The 17964-nt window shown below is 34.2% G+C and overlaps 1 protein-coding gene across 1 annotated transcript in view; it reads right to left on the bottom strand.

The window, feature by feature from the left end:
* LOC141392141 (alpha-tocopherol transfer protein-like) overlaps positions 1–17834 on the bottom strand; it is a 28207-nt gene extending 10373 nt beyond the window's left edge. Inside the window, exon 1 of the mRNA XM_073965096.1 lies at positions 17478–17834. The gene's annotated coding sequence lies outside the window, so the exon portion shown is untranslated. The remainder of the gene's footprint in view (positions 1–17477) is intronic.
* Between the last annotated feature and the right edge of the window lie 130 nt (positions 17835–17964).

The raw sequence follows: 17964 nt of genomic DNA, 5'->3' as shown, positions 1-17964 counted from the left end.
TATTAGACGATCACCGTTGTTGTTCTTTAAGCCTAGGCCGTGTTTTCCTATTACGTGCGTAATGCCCTTATTTTCGGTTCCGATTTTTGCATTAAAGTCTCCGATGAGCACAATAATGTCGCGGTTAGGGATGTTTCGCAGTGTTGCGATCAGTTGCTTGGAGAATTCGTCTTTTATTGAGGATTCAGCATCCTTTGTCGGAGCGTAACATTGTATGATGGAGACACTTTTTTTGATGTTGCTTCGGAATCTTGCAGTGATTATGCGATCTGATATGGCACGCCATGGCACGACCCCGCTTTCGCCTCTAGACTCCTTACCGCAGTATATAACCAGATTCCCTTCTTCAGTTATTAGTTCGCTACTTCCGTTCTATCGCATTTCACTGATACCTGTGATATCCAGTTTGAACTTAGTAATTTGAGCTTCTAATTGTGCCAGCCTTGATGGTTCCCGAAGCGTCCTTACATTCCATTGAGCGATTCTTATCCGTTTCCGTGTGCTTAAGGTCGTCTCGTTATTTTGGTGTTGTTTTCTGTATTATTTGAAGTTTCGGGTAAGAGAGTGATTGGCCCTCTGTACTCTATGACGATGTTGGGGCTGCCAACTTGCAGGTGTCGTCCCACCTGTTCTAGCGAGCACGTTTGTATAGCGAATCGCTTGATCCAAACAGACATCCGCTTTCCACTGTACAGAAGCCGTAGATGTGGGTCCCACAACGCCAACTGTTTTTCAAACGCAACCATTCCAGATTTCTAAGCCTTTGCTTGCCATTTGTACTAAGAGACCAGCTGCCGTCCCTTAGGCTAGGTTTTGGTCACCCTCGGGTATTTTATTTCCCCGATGTCCGCCATAGAGAACTATGATGAACGTTCCCCAATTCGCCAATGGGAGGGTCCCGATGGAAGATCTAGCAAACCCCACACGGGACCTAAACTCTTACTCTTACGTGCAAAATTTCGTGACTATTGAGCTATAATTGCGACCACTAGAGTGTTAATTACTACACTACAAACAAAAAACTGGATATATTAGGCTGTAGCTCTGTTATCTGATCATGTACATCAACGTAATCGACATCAGTGCAAAGGTCAAGAGATCGTCTTCCAAATATAACTCACGAGGGAAGAATGTGTCTTTAAGGAACAAATATATAAGCTGTATATTAAAATTTTTCACAATTTTTCACACAAAATTTCTGGCCCATTTAACCCTCTAAATATAATCTGATCGGCATCTCTAATTGCAAGCTACTTCTTTGTCATATACACTTAACATATTTTAATATCGGACTATTGTTGCGACCTACAGAGCCTATACAAAATTGGATAAATTTGGTCCATTTCACCCGCTAAATATTTCACGATCATCTCCAACAAAAATAGGGATCTATTCTGGTCTGAACCCGACCTCCATGAAAAATTTCGTGACGATCGATCCATAATTGGGGCCTGGAGTTTGATTACAATTTATAATGGACAGACGGACGGACGGACACACATCTCAAAATCGCTTTATCTCGTCGAGATATGAAGATTGGTATACCACATTGGGGGTCTCTGACGAACATTTCGCGGTGTTACATGAATTTTTACCAAAACAAACTTATAATACCCTTTCCACATAGTTGTGTAGGGTATAAAAATGTATTAAAAAACATGTATTAAAAATGTTTTTAAAAAATCCACGTCCTAAAAAAGGTTTTAAAAAAATCCAAGTATTAAAAAATGTTTTTAAAAAATCCAGGTATTAAAAAATGTTTCTAAATATTAAAAAAACACACGTCTTAAAAAATGTTTTTAAGAAAATCAAGGTATTAAAAAAAGATTCTAAATGTTTATAAAAACCCACGTATTAAAAATGTTTGTTTTTAAATCCATGTCTTAATTTTTTTTTTCAAAAAATCCACGTCTTAAATTTTTTTTTTTTCAAAAAATCCATGTCTTAAATTTTTTTTTTTTCAAAAAATCCACGTCTTAAATTTTTTTTCAAAAAATCCACGTCTTGAAAAAATATTTTTATAACAATCCACATCCTTAAAAAATATTTTTATAAAATCTAATCTTGAAAAATATTTTTAAAAAATTTAAGTCTTGAAAAATTATCCTCATCTTGAGAAAATATTTAAAAAAATCCACGTCTTGAAAAATATTTTTTAAAAATCCAAGTTCTGAAAAAATATTTGTTGGGATGCACAATTGGAGATGAGGACACAAGAACACTTTCACACTGGTGGTTTATTCACAACTGATGATCATTCTACAATGTGTGCAGGTACTTATATGTATACATCTTACAACATATTCAGGTATGTAAATATTTGCATTGGTACATTTCCAATACTCCTCCTCAATGAAAATATTTACATTTCCTTTTTACCTTTACAGTTGACATACAACTTACATTGACATACAATGTTGCTGTAGCCTTCTCATCCTTAGTTTTCCATGCGACACACTATAAATTATCTTACATTCTAGTATATACATATTTACATAATTAATTTTATATTATCAACTATTTACATCTCAATTTAAATTATATTTCTATCGCAGTTTATCAAACATTTTCTGGACTAACCATTTTCATCAAAATGCTTCACACTCTTGTTCGTAACATGTTCGCATTTTCTGTGACCTATCTGCATTCACATTGGATTTCCTCTTATTGCTGGTTTCCCTCGGGCTGTACAAAAACAAATTTCCTTGTTTTCTGGCGAACATAACAGTTTTTCCTCTTTCTAAAATTCTTGCGCCTCTGTTCTCAAACCTTACTGTTGCCTTTTCTGCGATCTTGCCCACAGACACAAGATTGCACTGCATCTCAGGTACATACAGCACGTCGTTCAGCATGATGTCACAATCTGCCAGCCACACACTGCCTTTGCCTCTAGCAACGATTTTCTTTTCGGCAACCAAATCGATCTTTTCTGTGTGCTCTGCAAATTCCTTGAACAAGCTTCTGTCACAACACATATGACTTGATGCTCCGCTGTCGACACACCACACGCTGGATTTCAACACGCTCTTCTTGTTCGACGATTGCAGCACTGCATATGAATTTGTGTGTGTTTTTTCGCTGGACTTTCCCTTTTCTCTGCACTTTGCGGCAACATGTCCTCGGCGACCGCAATTGTAACACTTCACATTTCTCTTGTTGTTACCTGAGCGCCTGTTGCCATTCTTGTTGTATACACGCTTGCTTGATTCTCTGTTGTTTTTACCTTTGGCACCTCGCTCTCTACATTGTGCGGCGTAATGTCCTGAACGCCCACAATTGAAGCATTTGAAGTTGCAATTATTTTTCTGCTTACTGGTACCTGCGCCGTTATTTCTACCCTCGTTGCTTCTTCTCCTGTGTGCCATAAAAATCTGAACGTCGTCATCTCCTTGTGCGCTGTTGACTTTTCGACGATCACATTCCTCACCCAATTTGATCTTGAGGGTACTTAACTTTGGCAGCTCGTCCCTCGCTTCTAGCGCAACAACTAGATTGTTGTACGATTTTGGCAGGCTGGCTAGCAACATGATGACATACAGCTCCTCCTGTAGATCTATTCCAGTCTCTGCCAACTTTTCCACTATAGTCACAAACTTGCAAATGTACTCCTGTACATCTTCATTTTCTGCCATGCGCATCTGGATCAGTTTCTTGAAGAGGGTCACTTTTCTTACCGGTCCCTTTGGTCTGTGCACATCTCTCAGAGCTTCCCACGTCTCCTTCGCTGTTGTGCAGTTCTTGATGTGAGCAATCTGCACCGGTGTTGCACTCAAGATGATGGTTGCTGTAGCCTTTTCGTCTTTGCGCTTCCATGCTGCAACCTCGTTGGTATTCTTTTCATCTGGTACAGGCTTTTCCATCTCTCCATTAACCACCGACCACAAGTCTTGATGTACCAGGACACTTCTCACTTGTAGACTCCATGAGTCGTAGTTGGTATCATCCAATTTCGCAATGTTGTAGAGCGAATTCATTTTCCTTGCTTTTCACTTTCACAGCTGCGCACTTTAGTTTCTCACAATTACTGCTGGCCGCTATTTCCTTATAGTGTCTCTATTTTTCACTTTATGCACACACACTTTTATTTCTGCCTGGGCCCATAACCTGTTGGGATGTACACGAGGAAAACACACGGACACTTTTGTACACTTCGTTGGTTTATTCACAACTGATGATCATTCTACAATGTGTGCAGGTACTTATATGTATACATCTTACAACATATTCAGGTATGTAAATATTTGCATTGGTACATTTCCAATAATATTTAAAAAAATCCACGTTTTGAAATATAATATTTAAAAAATCCACGTCTTGAAAAAAAAACAAACTTTTTTAATTAAACGTCTTGAAAAATATTTACAGTTAGTCAACTAACTTATTGCAAACGATGAATTTTTAAAAATTTAGATGTTTAATTAGGAATTACTACGAGAAATTCTTTCAATAATGTTGGGTTTTTTGTACTTATCTGTTAATTTACCTGTTAATGACAACATTAAGGCTAAGGCCTACATAAGGTCGGCCATTCAGAGTTCTGTTAACAACTTTTGACAACAAACATAATAGATTGTTCATTATTGTGATTTTATTTCCTTTGTATTTTATTTGACAGCAAAATAAATAGTCAGGGCCAACTAGTTTGGGCTGAGTGTCCGACTGTATAGACTGTGATTAAGGCAATACATTCAGAAATCGGTCGAAAATAACAAAAACAATGGGCAAAAAGGATAGGTACCTGGTTTCTGTAGTGTCAACTAAATAATTGCAAAATTAATGAATGTGCAATAATATCGTGGGATTTTCCTGGCGAATTTTTGCAATTAAGGATTTTTACGACTTTTATGGTATGCGGACATGTAGATCCATAATTTTTGATCAAAAATTAATTATTGTGTGTGTAACATAGACAGTATATTCAGAAAAAGAGAAAGTCAGGTAAACGGATTTCGGAAAATATGCTACGTTTGGCCTATTCCAATTATAAAAGTGGTAAATCCGACAGAGAAATCCTTAAAATCACCTCTCATAAGTTGAGAACTGTATACAACATTATATACCGCACCAAGAAAGAAGGCAGGCTCAAACTGAAGACGTTACATGGCAGGCCCAAAATAGTAATGAAATTGACGAAGGATCCCAGAGCAACACCATAAAACTGTGTTTTTTATTTAAAACATATTTTGGAGTGTGTGTGTCACATGGAAAAGTCAGAAAAGTGCTATATAATAACAAGCCTTCATCACGAGTGACTAGGTAGAAACCATTGCAGAGTATATAGAAACTATTCAGACTTGTTACAGACAACTTTTCACCTCATCTTTAGTATGGGGTTGACGTTATATTTTCTGATGAGACTAAAATTATGTTGTACTATCACGATGGACCTCAAAAAGTGTTGCGAAAACCCCTTAAAGTCGTGGAAAACAAGAATGTAGTACATACCATAAATTTCGGAAAACTGTCAGTTATTGTATGGGGTTGTATACCAAGCAGTGACGTTGGTAACATACAGATTTTGGAGGAAACAATGACAGATGTAGTTTATTTAGATGTTTTAAAAAGTGATTTAACCAACAGCGTTAAGAAATTTGGGCCCGTTGGCCGTAAAACTTCAAACAACATACAATAGAAGTACTACCAAGACAACGACCCAAGGCATAAATCTAATTTATGTAGGACTTGGTTGTTATACAACTGTAACAAAGTCATTGATAAAAAGTCGGGAATAGGTCCCCTAATAGCAGGGCGGACTAAATAAAATGCATTAAAGAAGAATGGCAAAAAATACCATTGGAATATGACATTATCAAATTCAGATACGTTTACAAGCTGTTTTTGATGTCCAAGGTGGGCATACGAACTATTAGAACCAACTTTTCGAAAAATACCGTGAAAGTCTGAAAAGTTGTGAATTTTGCAATTCTTTAGTTGACAGTTCAAATGATGAGTTGTTCTCCTTTTTGTAATTTTAAGAAAATTTTTAGTGAAATTTAGCTACTTTTTTTATTTTATTTTATTAATAAACATGTGTGAGAATTATACTGTTAACAAAAATATAAATAATTATATTAATTTATACCAATAAAATGATGTTTTATTTAAAATTTTGTAATAATTTTGATTTTGCAATAATTAAGTTGTCTAACTGTATGTATAAAAAATTATTTTTTTTTTTAATTTGATTAAAATTACTTGATCTGTCAATAAACAAAAGCAACAAGTTGCATTAGAGACTTTATCACCATATCCACCTCTACTCAGAACCATTGCTATGGGAATCAAATGCACTTACACTGGCGTTTTTCGAATTTTTATGATTTATGCAACGAGTTATGTTAACAAAACAACAACAATATGAGGGTCGCTTCGGCAATGCCAATGTTTTACATTCGTCACCAGTATGCGGCACATTTGGAACCTGATGACCTTTTCATAGCAAACAAAACGTCATCAACTTTACATTGCTAAAAAAATTACTACAAAAATTCTAACTTCTCGTAAAAAATAATAGTATTGACTAGTCATAAAAATTAAAAAAAAAAATATTTCATAGATGATTAATAGCTGTAAAGATGTGACAGGTGATGGTGTACAGATCAATGATCGTTTTAGCACAGAGTGTGTGTGGATGTTGTCTAACAATAATTAAACAAATTATTTACAAAGTTTGCATAGGTATTTGTCAGTTTATTAACAATTTCTCTGATAGACAGATTATCCATGTGTTCTGACAGATACATATCTGCCACTTATTTCATGTGAAATGAACAGATTAATAGTAATTTGTTGGGTTTAAAGTTAAGAAGCGATATGTGAAACTAAGTTCAGATGAGTCTTTGGCTCTGAGATCTAAAGATTTTTAAGTAATAAAATCTAGAAAAAAATCTTTAGAATAGGAGTGAAAGGAAATTATAGTACGTTTACAGATAACCGGATTTAATAAACCCACTGGTTTCCAAATGTCAATTCTATTATGAAGTCTACTATATGTATCCAGGTGGTCCATGACAATAACGGGGCTTGGATAAATGGTTTTTATGAGTCCAGGGATATGAGAACAATACCTTTTACGCTATTGACACGATATTAAAGACCCAAGTGTAATGGGGCTAATACCTAAGGTGTATATGACATATGGACAGGGATCTGAATCTATCGCACATATTTATGAATAACATGTTGCTAAATTTTACTCCTATGTATAAAGGATCACTAATTATACTCTCTAGATTTCAAATCCATTACGTACTTACAGAAAAAAATATAGAAAGTAAAATAGTGGTCAATTTTACATCAAAATTACAGGAAAGCGGTATTCAGGTCCAATGGATAAATTGAGTACTCTACAAGCTGGCGGAAAAATCTGAAATGTTTACCACAGGTAGATCTTTACGTCCTGATTACAAAAATATAAAGTTTGTGGGGGGGAAGTCCATACTTCCAGAGATATGGGCCCCTGAAGTTCCAAAAATTCCCTTGTTAAAGTAAGAAAAAAATTTAAATTAAAAAAAAATGTGGTGCCCTAAATTGGCTCGTGTCCATAGGAGAATGTATTAAATCCCCGGCCGAAGGCCGGCAACATAGAAAAAACTTACAATTTAAAAAAAATTTTCCGATTTTTTCCGTCAGCTGGTGGAGTATTAAATTTGTTCCCAATGGAGAATTATCACCGTATTTCACCATAGCACTTGTGGGTTTATTTTTTGGACACTCGAATGTGGTGAACAAATATCAAATGCCCAATAAAAGGCATTCCAAGTTAAACAATACAAAAAAAATCTTACGTTTTGCTAGCGTGTCAACTTTCTTTTGACTTGTAAAATTGGGGATTATTTTGTTAAATCCCCATTTATTCTATAATGAAACTTTTGAAAGTCCTAATATTTATTGGATTTTAATTCAGCACTAAATACCTAAAAAAAAATCCATTTAAATATTATATGTAGCACATCCTTATATCAGTGAAATAATGGCATTTAAAGTAAAAAGTTAGGTGTTAACATTTGACTCTGACTGTATATTATTTGCGTAAAACAAAAACATTAAGAACTTTATTACACTAACATAAATTATAAAAATTCTCCATTAAATTTAATCGTGACTGAGTTTATTTCCTCTGCTCCGCATTTTATGCCACCGCAAATGATTTTGCTTCATCATCCAGAGGGTTTTATACCTATTGTCCTCCCACTCCAGTTTAGATTTTGAAATGATCTCCAACTCCACTCCAAACATTATTTCCGTCTCGTGAATTGCCGCAATGGGTTTTATACCTATTGTCCTCCCACTCCAGTTTAGATTTTGAAATGATCTCCAACTCCACTCCAAACATTATTTCCGTCTCGTGAATTGCCGCAATGTTCGCAACATTAGTTTGTATTTCTTTAATTTTTAATTAGAATAGCTTTGTTCCTTTACGTTAAAGTTTCTTCAAGTTTTACCATGTTTACCATTTTTTAACTCGGAAAGCGTTCCTTAACGTCAAAAGTAGTAAAAATGAAAGCAATTTTTAAGAGAGTGAGAGAGGAGAGAGTGCCAAAGTGGCTTCCTCGTTTACTACTTTCTGCACGACAAATTTTGTTGTGGAAAATCTGTCAAACTGCTGATTTGACATTTATTTGACAATTAAGGCAAAAGGAAAAAAGAAAACTACGCTCTTTGTCAAAGCAAAATAAAAATAAATAAATAAATGGTCTGTTCCCGAACTAAAAGAATCTACTAACTTTTACTATTTTCTCCGATAACATAAAGGAAAAAATTCCATCGTAAAAAAAATAATAGCTTCTTGCAGGTTCTGGAACAGAGCATAAATAATGAAAATTTAGGGCCTGTTTCACTATGTCGAAAGAAAATGATTGCGAACGAAAAAACCTAAACTTCGGTTTTCATGGCAATATTGACACTGTTTCGCTTTCAAACAACTATAAAATTTTAAAAACATACACGAGTTTAGTAGTCTTTGTCCCGGTCCACACTAGCGTGAATTTCATCAAAAAATTTCATGAAATTAGGTGTTCTTAAATCGAATTCCCCACTACAGCAATTTTATGATTTTACTCTACTATGGTGGTCGATCTAGAGACGAATAATTTCATGCAATTTTTTCAATGAAATCACTCTAGTGTGGACCAGGACTTTCTTTCGTTTTCATTTTCGTTCGACATAGTGAAACAGGCCGTTAAACCAGTGAATAAAAAAATAAAAAACACTGAAATTTATTTCGTTTCTTTACTTTTGTGCAAAACTTGTTACGTGAGAGCAATTTTTCACAGTTTTCTGAGAGAAGAGAGAACTTTTCTCTTTTGCTACTTTTACTATTAAAAAAGTAAAGAAACAAAGCTTATTTTAGGCGCTCTTATTTGTCTTATCTTTTGTAGGGATCAACAAATTGGTTTGCTTGTATGGATCTTTAAGCGAGTGCTTGTAAAATGTATCGAACGGAGCGCATTTTTCATAACTCCGTGTGGACTGCATCGAAGGATGTAGTGAAATCATAACTCTGCATTGCACTGCCTCCAAACTTTTTTACTGGGCAGTTTAGCTTTCGACACAGACTCTAACTCCATTCCATTAACAAATTTCGTCTCGTGAATTACCGCAAAAATGTTCGCAATTTTAGTTTGTATTTTTTTATTTTATAACAAATTCTTCGAAATGTATACACTGCAAACGGCGTTTGCATTAGCGCTTTTTATCGGGTTACCCTTCTTTATGAGGATTTATTTGACGTTTGCGCTATTGAATTGACATTTGAAACCCAATGAGTTTACCAAATTCAGTTGAATGCAAACGGTGTATAAAGCATAGTACACACGGCCCAACAAAACTGACAGTCAACGTACTTTTACGGCAATTTTCTGGCAAATAAAAACTTTTTGTTAGCTAAAAATGATTGAAATACAACATTTAAGGTATAATTTAGTGATTAGGAAAGTATTTATTCAGCTAGACTTTGATATTAACGAAATAGACCTCGATGACTGTCAGTTTTGTTGGACCGTGTGTACTATGCTTAGTCCCAATTTACATTAGGCGAGTTTACTTGCGGCAATTGTCAGTTTGTAGGTGAGAGAGGGTGCTGAGAGGCAAAGGGTTACCATATGCCTCACCTCTCTCTCCTACAAAATGACAATTGCCGCAAGTAAACTCGCCCAATGTAAATTGGGACTAAATACCCCGGGATATTATTCCCCATTCAATTTGAAGTATAATGCTTGGTTTACATTTACGAAATCCACTCGATTTCAACTGTCAATTCCTTTTCGTATACGTCAAATGAAAACTCATCTGAAATCTATTGGATTTCATTTGACGTTTAAGCAATGGAATTGACAGTTGAAATCGAGTGGATTTCGTAAATGTAAACATAGCATAACTTCCCATGCACTCATTCATTATATTTGGTCTGTTCCTTTACTTTTGAAAATGATAAAACCGGCAAAAGTAGTAAAAGTTGTAAACTGCTCACATATGAATTGTATGGTGTCAGAAGTAAAGGAATGCTTTTCGAGTAAAAAGTGGCAAAACTTGAAGATTCTTGCACATAAAGGAACAGAGCAATTGTTACGAATGTAACTGATAGGTTTAAGTTAATTTAGTTTAATTTCCGTTAATTTAAAAATTAGAATTGTAACGTAAAGTGTTTATTACGCAGTTACTTTATTTAAGCAACAACAACTACCATGTAGAATTCTCTTCATCATTCTAGTTCTTACTTTACCTTTTATTAATGTGATTTAGTTTGTTTTGCCATAATCATGTAATTATCGTTTAGGCGGCCGTCACCATCTGTTTTTCACATGTATGTTGTCACTTTGGGTATACTAATATACAGAACATCTGATGTAATACATGTGAAAAAGCAGATGGTCTGATGGCGGCTTTAGTGCGAATGTGCGTCTGTGTGTTCGTTGCACAGATTCGAGGTGATACCAGATGTTCTGGATGACTCTTGAACAGGGAGATTTTGGGGATAAATACAGGTGGAAGCCGCAACGGCGAGTTAATTGTGTTTTAAGCGTTGAACTGAACAGGTCGGTTAAAGAATAGCTGCGTGCTAACTAGATACAAGCTGTGTGCTTAGTAATTACAGTCGGTTCCGAATAAGTGTAATAAAGCATTGTAGAAACGTAATCTGAAACCAACCCTGTTTTATTTGGTACAAATCGTATCGGGGAATAAAACAACGTCTACACGGAGATTAGTTAAATCTAATTCCGTAACAATATGATAAGAATAAACGCTGCTCATAATTACAAAGTGCACTATTTTATTTACTTATTTCATACAAACTAACGCAAAAAGCTGTATACAACCAAATAATTACATTACTCGTACTTTTACATCAATAATCCCCATATTCCGACTGTGTCGAACAAATTACTTGATATTCGTAATTTGTTTTCTGTATTGGATTGAAGATAAGGACTGAACAATGTCATTATGCCAACTCTTATCAGGTTTACACAATTATTTTAAAAAGTATGTTATTGTTGTGTTTTTTTCGACCTTTTTGATATCAATAAAATAATAAATGTTGTTTGAGCTTGAGGTCTTAATGTTGTTTATTTATTCATAATTTCCAATATTTCGCAATTTTCTTGAATTGCATCCTCAGGGAAAATCTACAATACAAAGTGTGTACTTATTAATATCACAGCATTTTAATATAAATTATTATATTATTAAACAAACACAAAATAAACACAATTTAGCTTACAAGTAAAATCAAATAAAGTGTCAAGTTAAATTAAAACTATGATAGGCTTCACCATCATCGTCGCTTGTAAATATTGCACTGATTTGATTTACTTCTTGCACGTTCTCTTATGTGTTAAATGTCTATAGCAGTAGTGAATAAACTTTAAGAGCGACACAGACAATGCTGCATACTGCTATAGACATTTAACACATAAGAGAACGTGCAAGAAGTAAATCAAATCAGTGCAATATTTACAAGCGACGATGATGGTGAAGCCTATCATAGTTTTAATTTAACTTGACACTTTTGGCCTGTTCCCGTACTTTATAAAGTGGTAAAAATCGTAAAAGTTGTAAAAGTCGTAAACGATTTTCATATAAATTTTGTGTACGGGAACGCAAAATGTGTAAAAGTGGTAAAAATTGTAAAAACTTTTTAGTTCTGGAACAGAGCTTTTATTTGATTTTACTTGTAAGCTAATTTGTGTTTATTTTGTGTTTGTTTAATAATATAATAATTTATATTAAAATGCTGTGATATTAATAAGTACACACTTTGTGTTGTAGATTTTCCCTGAGGATGCAATTCAAGAAAATTGCGAAATATTGGAAATTATGAATAAATAAACAACATTAAGACCTCAAGCTCAAACAACATTTATTATTTTATTTTAAAAAGTTAGAACGCATCAGAATTAAACAACAATGAAAACAACAGTCACAGTTACTGGATATTTGATGTGTCACAATACTTTCTCTGTTGGAGTACGTTTGAACTATACATAGTTGTTTTGTTGTGATAATGAATCTATACCGACCCGATTTGTTTGACCGATGTTAAAAAAAATTTAAATAATGCACAATATCAAACCTTATAGTACGTTTAGACTATGCTGGATTTAGCAAATCCAGTGGATTTATGTTGTCATTTTCATACAATATATGTCAAATAAATCGAAAAAATGCATTTAATCGTCGTATAAGTGTATAGTCTAAAATGCGTTTAAGCCATTGCACCCTGTCCACGCGCAATGGACCTATGAAAACCTATTCAGTTAAATTAATTAATTGTTTTATGGCACGACACTTCTGCTATTTAGCTGCATATTTTATGGACGCATAATTTAACTCAAGCTTCAAATCATAAATTAAAAATACATTGGTATTCAATGCTTATAAATCAGGCGTTTATTCATCTGCGCCATGGTGGAATAAGAAGGTCCCAGCAAAAAAAAAATGGAAGTGGTGCAAGTTGGAGTGAGGATTTCATTACATGCATGGATGCGCTTCCAGTGGACTAATGAAAAAGGCAATCCTTTTCCTCACATTTGGATTACATCCAACAAGCACTTTTATGTATAAACGATAAAAAATTCAATTTTCATTCAACAAATGAAATTAAAGTAATACGGCGTTTATATTATAGTTTTTTGCAGGGTTAACCTTCTTTATGAGGATTTGTTTGAAGTATATACAATGGAAATGACATTTGAAACCCAGACCCACTGGGTTAACCTTGTTATATATAAACGGCCTATAAGAATAAAATTAAAATGTCTTATTAATGGCCTGTTCCCGTACTTTACAAAGTGGTAAAAGTCGTAAACGATTTTCATACAAATTTTGTGTACGGGAACGCAAAACTCGTAAAAGTGGTAAAAATTGTAAAAATGGAGTGCTTCCTAGCTGCGTGCTGCGGAAGCAAAATGGAGTGCTTCCTAACTGCGTGCTGCGGAAGCAAAATGGAGTGCTTCCTTTCTGCGCGCTCCCTTGTAAAATTCACTGAGGAATTCAAAGAAAAAGAAGCACTTCGTGACACTTGCACCAGTGATTTAACTGCTTCCGTGGATGCAAACTTTTTGCTGGGGTGTTACATCAAATCATACCAAACATCAAAATTGTTCACAATAACGCATTGCTGGTTTACCTTTTGTATGTGATTTTATTCACAATAATGCATTTTGGCAACAAGTTTGATAACATGGTGGAATAAGAAGGTGTTACATCAAATCATGTCAAACGTCAAATTTGCTCACAATAATGCATTACTGTGAATTGCTTGTTTACATTTTAAATGTGATTTTATTCACAATAACGCATTTTGACAACTGGTATGAAGATCAGCTGTTTTTAGCGTTACACCTTAGCTGTGTTCCTTTACTTACCTGAGGTTACCATTTTAACCATTTGTTACCATTTTTAACCTGCAAAGCGTTCCTTAACCCCGAAAAGTGTCAAAACTGGAAGCAATTTTTAAGAGAGTGAGAGGGGAGAGAGAGCGAAAATGGCGTTCTCTTCTACCACAGGCTACCAGCAAAATTTCTGCAGGTAGAAAATGGCAGAACTGATTTTTCGACTTTTATTTGACGATTATTTCACAAAATGGACGAAAAACCGAAGAAAAAGTCGAACACTGACAACACTAAATTAAAAACTGCAAAATAAAAGACGAAAATTGATTTTTTTTATGTTTTTTTCTGACATTGCTGCCGGATCTACCATTCTTCCGTTCCTTTACTTTTCTGGTAAAAATGTTCATGAGAGAGCAATTTTGAACAATTTTGACACTTTTCTCTTTTACCACTCTTACCATTAAAAAAGTAAAGGAACAAAGCTCTTATTATTCCACCATGTGTGATAATCAGCTGTTTTTCCCGTTTTCCAGTTCCTGTTTTGGCAATTATAGTACATTTACATTCACGAAATCGAGTGGATTTCAACTGTCAATTCCTTTGACAGTTGAAATTCATTTGATTTCATTTGACGTTTAAGCAATGGAATTGACAGTTGAAATCGAGTGGATTTCGTAAATTTAAACCAAGCATTAGAATTTCAATGTTCTATAACATATTTCGCGTGGTTTATGGTGCTACCGTCCTCATTTAGACCTGTTTTTTAATGTACTTCATCGGGATAAGTATAATACTTGTCTAGGTCCAGAAATTACTTAAGAAAGAAGACCGATAGTTTTAAACTTCTCCAAACTAGACTAAAGGGGTGAGTACGTAAGCGGCCTTGCTTGCTTCTGATAAAAGAATAAAAAAGAAAAGGGCAACCCAGTTCGAAATTTGGTCGGCCTTCTTTATTCTTTTATTTTTATTATGTCAGAAATGAAGCAGGAAAGCAAGGCAATCAGGCAAGGCAGCTTATGTACGCAGGCCTTAAAGGCTTCGTCGCATAAGAGATGCGGCAACTCTACGCCGCTGAATGTGTGCTGAAACACGATTTTCGTATGCCTTTGACTTTTGACTTAAATCCGGAAGAACATGCAACTTAATGAATTAAGCCAGAAATCCTCTTATGTGACGAGGCCTTAATAGTACGTTCGCATATAAGCGGATTTAACAAACCCACTGGGTTTCAAATGTCAACTCCATTGCCTACACGTCAAATAAATCCTCATAAAGTTAACCCCGTTTGCACTTAACAGGATTTTATAAACCCGATGGGTTTCAAATGTCTATTGCATAGAAGGTTACCCCGACAAAAAGCTCTAATGCAAATGCTGTTTTAAACAAGAATGCCATGCTGCTTATGTACCGAGGCCTTAACACATTTCCCATTGGCTCTTCATTAAACATACGCTATTCTAATCAAAAATTATCGCAAAATCATTTCAAAATTGGGTCATTCGGTTAGTGAAGCAAAGAAACAGCTGTATCTTCATATTTCATTTGGCTGTCAAATGTCAAAATATGTATGTACATACATACATATGTATGTATGTCGATGGTCAGACTAGCACGATTTCAACATGGCGACGTCAAGTTTATAGGCGAGGGGTATGAAGTAGTGAAACCCATGTACATGGTTTTCTGTGTTTGTTATGTTGCCTCTTCTTGTTTTTCGTTGCAAGATTATTTCTTCCAGTTTCTTTCATTTTTATTTTTTCAAGCAAACATTAACAACAAAACAAACATAAAAAGATTTAATAAAAACATTTAATTAATGAAATAGTGAAAATTTAGCTATTAATATTAATTTAATTATTAATGTTAATTATTTTATGTTGTTTTTTGGTTTATTTATGTCTTTTTTTGTTTTTATTGGTATGAGAAACACAACAAACGCGAATGGTAAAATAAAGAGGACACGCAAAAATCTTAAATTTCACGTTAACGTGTGTGGACACTAACGAAACTTGAAAAGAAACTTTACCGAAATTGGTTTCAAGAAACCTTGCTAGTCTGACCATCGACTATGTTAATTAATTAAACATCCAAGAAAGGCTCATTAAAAACGTTGACATCATTCATCTGAATTGAGTAAAGACCAGATTCAATTTGAGATTCATTTTGTTTACAGTTAAGTATGTTCTAAATATGTAAGAGCGACTTTTTAGCCAAAAAATTAATAGCAATAATTAAACTAATTGGGTAACAAAAGAAATATTGATGCAAATTATTATAAACAAAGTAGGTATTTAAATATAATAACAAACACCAGTATGATTGTGCGTGAAGACAAATTGACACCTGTTATGGTATGACACTCAGGTGGGAATCCCTCGATACTGTGTTGTGGTCACACTGCAATGTTGAAATGTTTTTACGCATATATTTAGATTGGAGATTTCACCCACCATCCAGATTGGGTTCCTGTTTTAAATATATCTATTCTTTAAATAACAAAGATAAGCATGTTTATGTTGGTGTTTTCTTGGTGAGGGAATACTCGCAAAGCATGCTTTGAAGGTAGATATTAAATTATAATCGTATTAGCATTCTTCAGACCCTAGATGTGTTGCAGAACTAACAAGATCTATTTAACAGGTCACGTAAGTAGAACAACAACAACTCTATTTTGGCCGAAAATTCTTCAATATGTCAAAATGTTTGTTTACGTTTTCATACAATTTACTCACAATAACAAAATATTTGACAGATTGACACCAATCAGCTGGCCGTTTTACGCCACCTTATAATTTCATCATGAGAACTAAAAACGTTGTACACTGTAATTTTTTCGTACTCTTTTTCACAAATATGAATGTGAAAAGTATTTTTGACAGTTCTTTCTTTTACAACTTTTACAATTAAAAAAATAATGGAACGGATCTAATATATCAAGGCGTCAAGAACGTGTAAACAGGCTAATTCGGGTTAACATTCTTTATGAGAATTTATTTGACATGTACCTAAAGAAATTGACATTTGAAACTCATGGGGTTAATAAACCCCGATTATATGTAAACGTACTGGATTTTGTATGTCAATTCCATTACGTAAACGTCAAATAAGACTATGTTTACATTTACGAAATCAACTCGATTTCATATGTCAATTCCTTTGTGTATACGTCAAATAAAAACTCATCTGAAATTGATTGGATTTCATTTGTCGTTTGAACAATGGAATTGACAGTTGAAATCGAGTGGATTTCGTAAATGTAAACATAGTGTAAGTCCCCTTAAATAAGGTTAACCGACAAAAAGCTCTAATGTAAACATGGCGCAAGAATACGTTTAGACTGATATGGCTCTACCCTAATTCAGTTGACTTATTTTTTCATAAAATTTATGCCAAATGAAATCGAAATAAAAATATGGGAATGAAAAAACATTAGAAACTACTTATCCGGACACTAGGCGCATTAAACCAATTCCGTATTTTGATAATAACATGATTATCGTTATCACATTTTTGTTTCATATCACTAAATCGTGTTATTTGTACATAACTGTATAAAAACATCTTTCTCTCCATAAAATTTTAAAATATTTTTATCAAGTACTTTTTGTATTGCGAACCAACACATCACATAATAACAAATACCTTATATGTATATTGACTGGACAAATATTTGTATTATCGTTAATTTTGTATACAAATTTTTATTTATGCTTAACACTTTTGTTGTTTTCTGAAAAATCACAAAATTGATTTGTAAATAACGTTCGTTTGAAAAGAACAACTAAACAACCACTCTAGAACTTAGCTTCAACAAAGCTTCAAGTAAACTGATTGCAATTTTCCAGCATTCGAATTATATTCGAAAATATTTAATTGGCAGGCGGCAAGTATAGAATCTGGTGGGTAACAGCAGTGCAGTGAGAGTATAGAACATAAAACAACTGATAAGAACGATCACTAACTACATGAACATTCTCGTAAGCAATCCCACTATTGTGTGTAGCTCAGGCGACGACAGAACAATGGAGAGAGAGCCTGGTCGGAGTGTTTTACAGAGCAGCTGAAAGAACAAAACAATGCCTGTCAGTCAGTCATATATACATATGTATGTACATATGTATTGCTGCAC

The sequence above is a fragment of the Musca autumnalis genome, unplaced genomic scaffold, assembly GCF_047663935.1.
Source record: "Musca autumnalis isolate F117 unplaced genomic scaffold, ASM4766393v1 scaffold_2, whole genome shotgun sequence".
In the NCBI taxonomy this organism is placed as follows: Eukaryota; Metazoa; Arthropoda; class Insecta; order Diptera; family Muscidae; genus Musca; species Musca autumnalis.
Note: the sequence above shows the minus strand (reverse complement) of the source record. Positions and strands in the feature narration are given on the sequence as shown.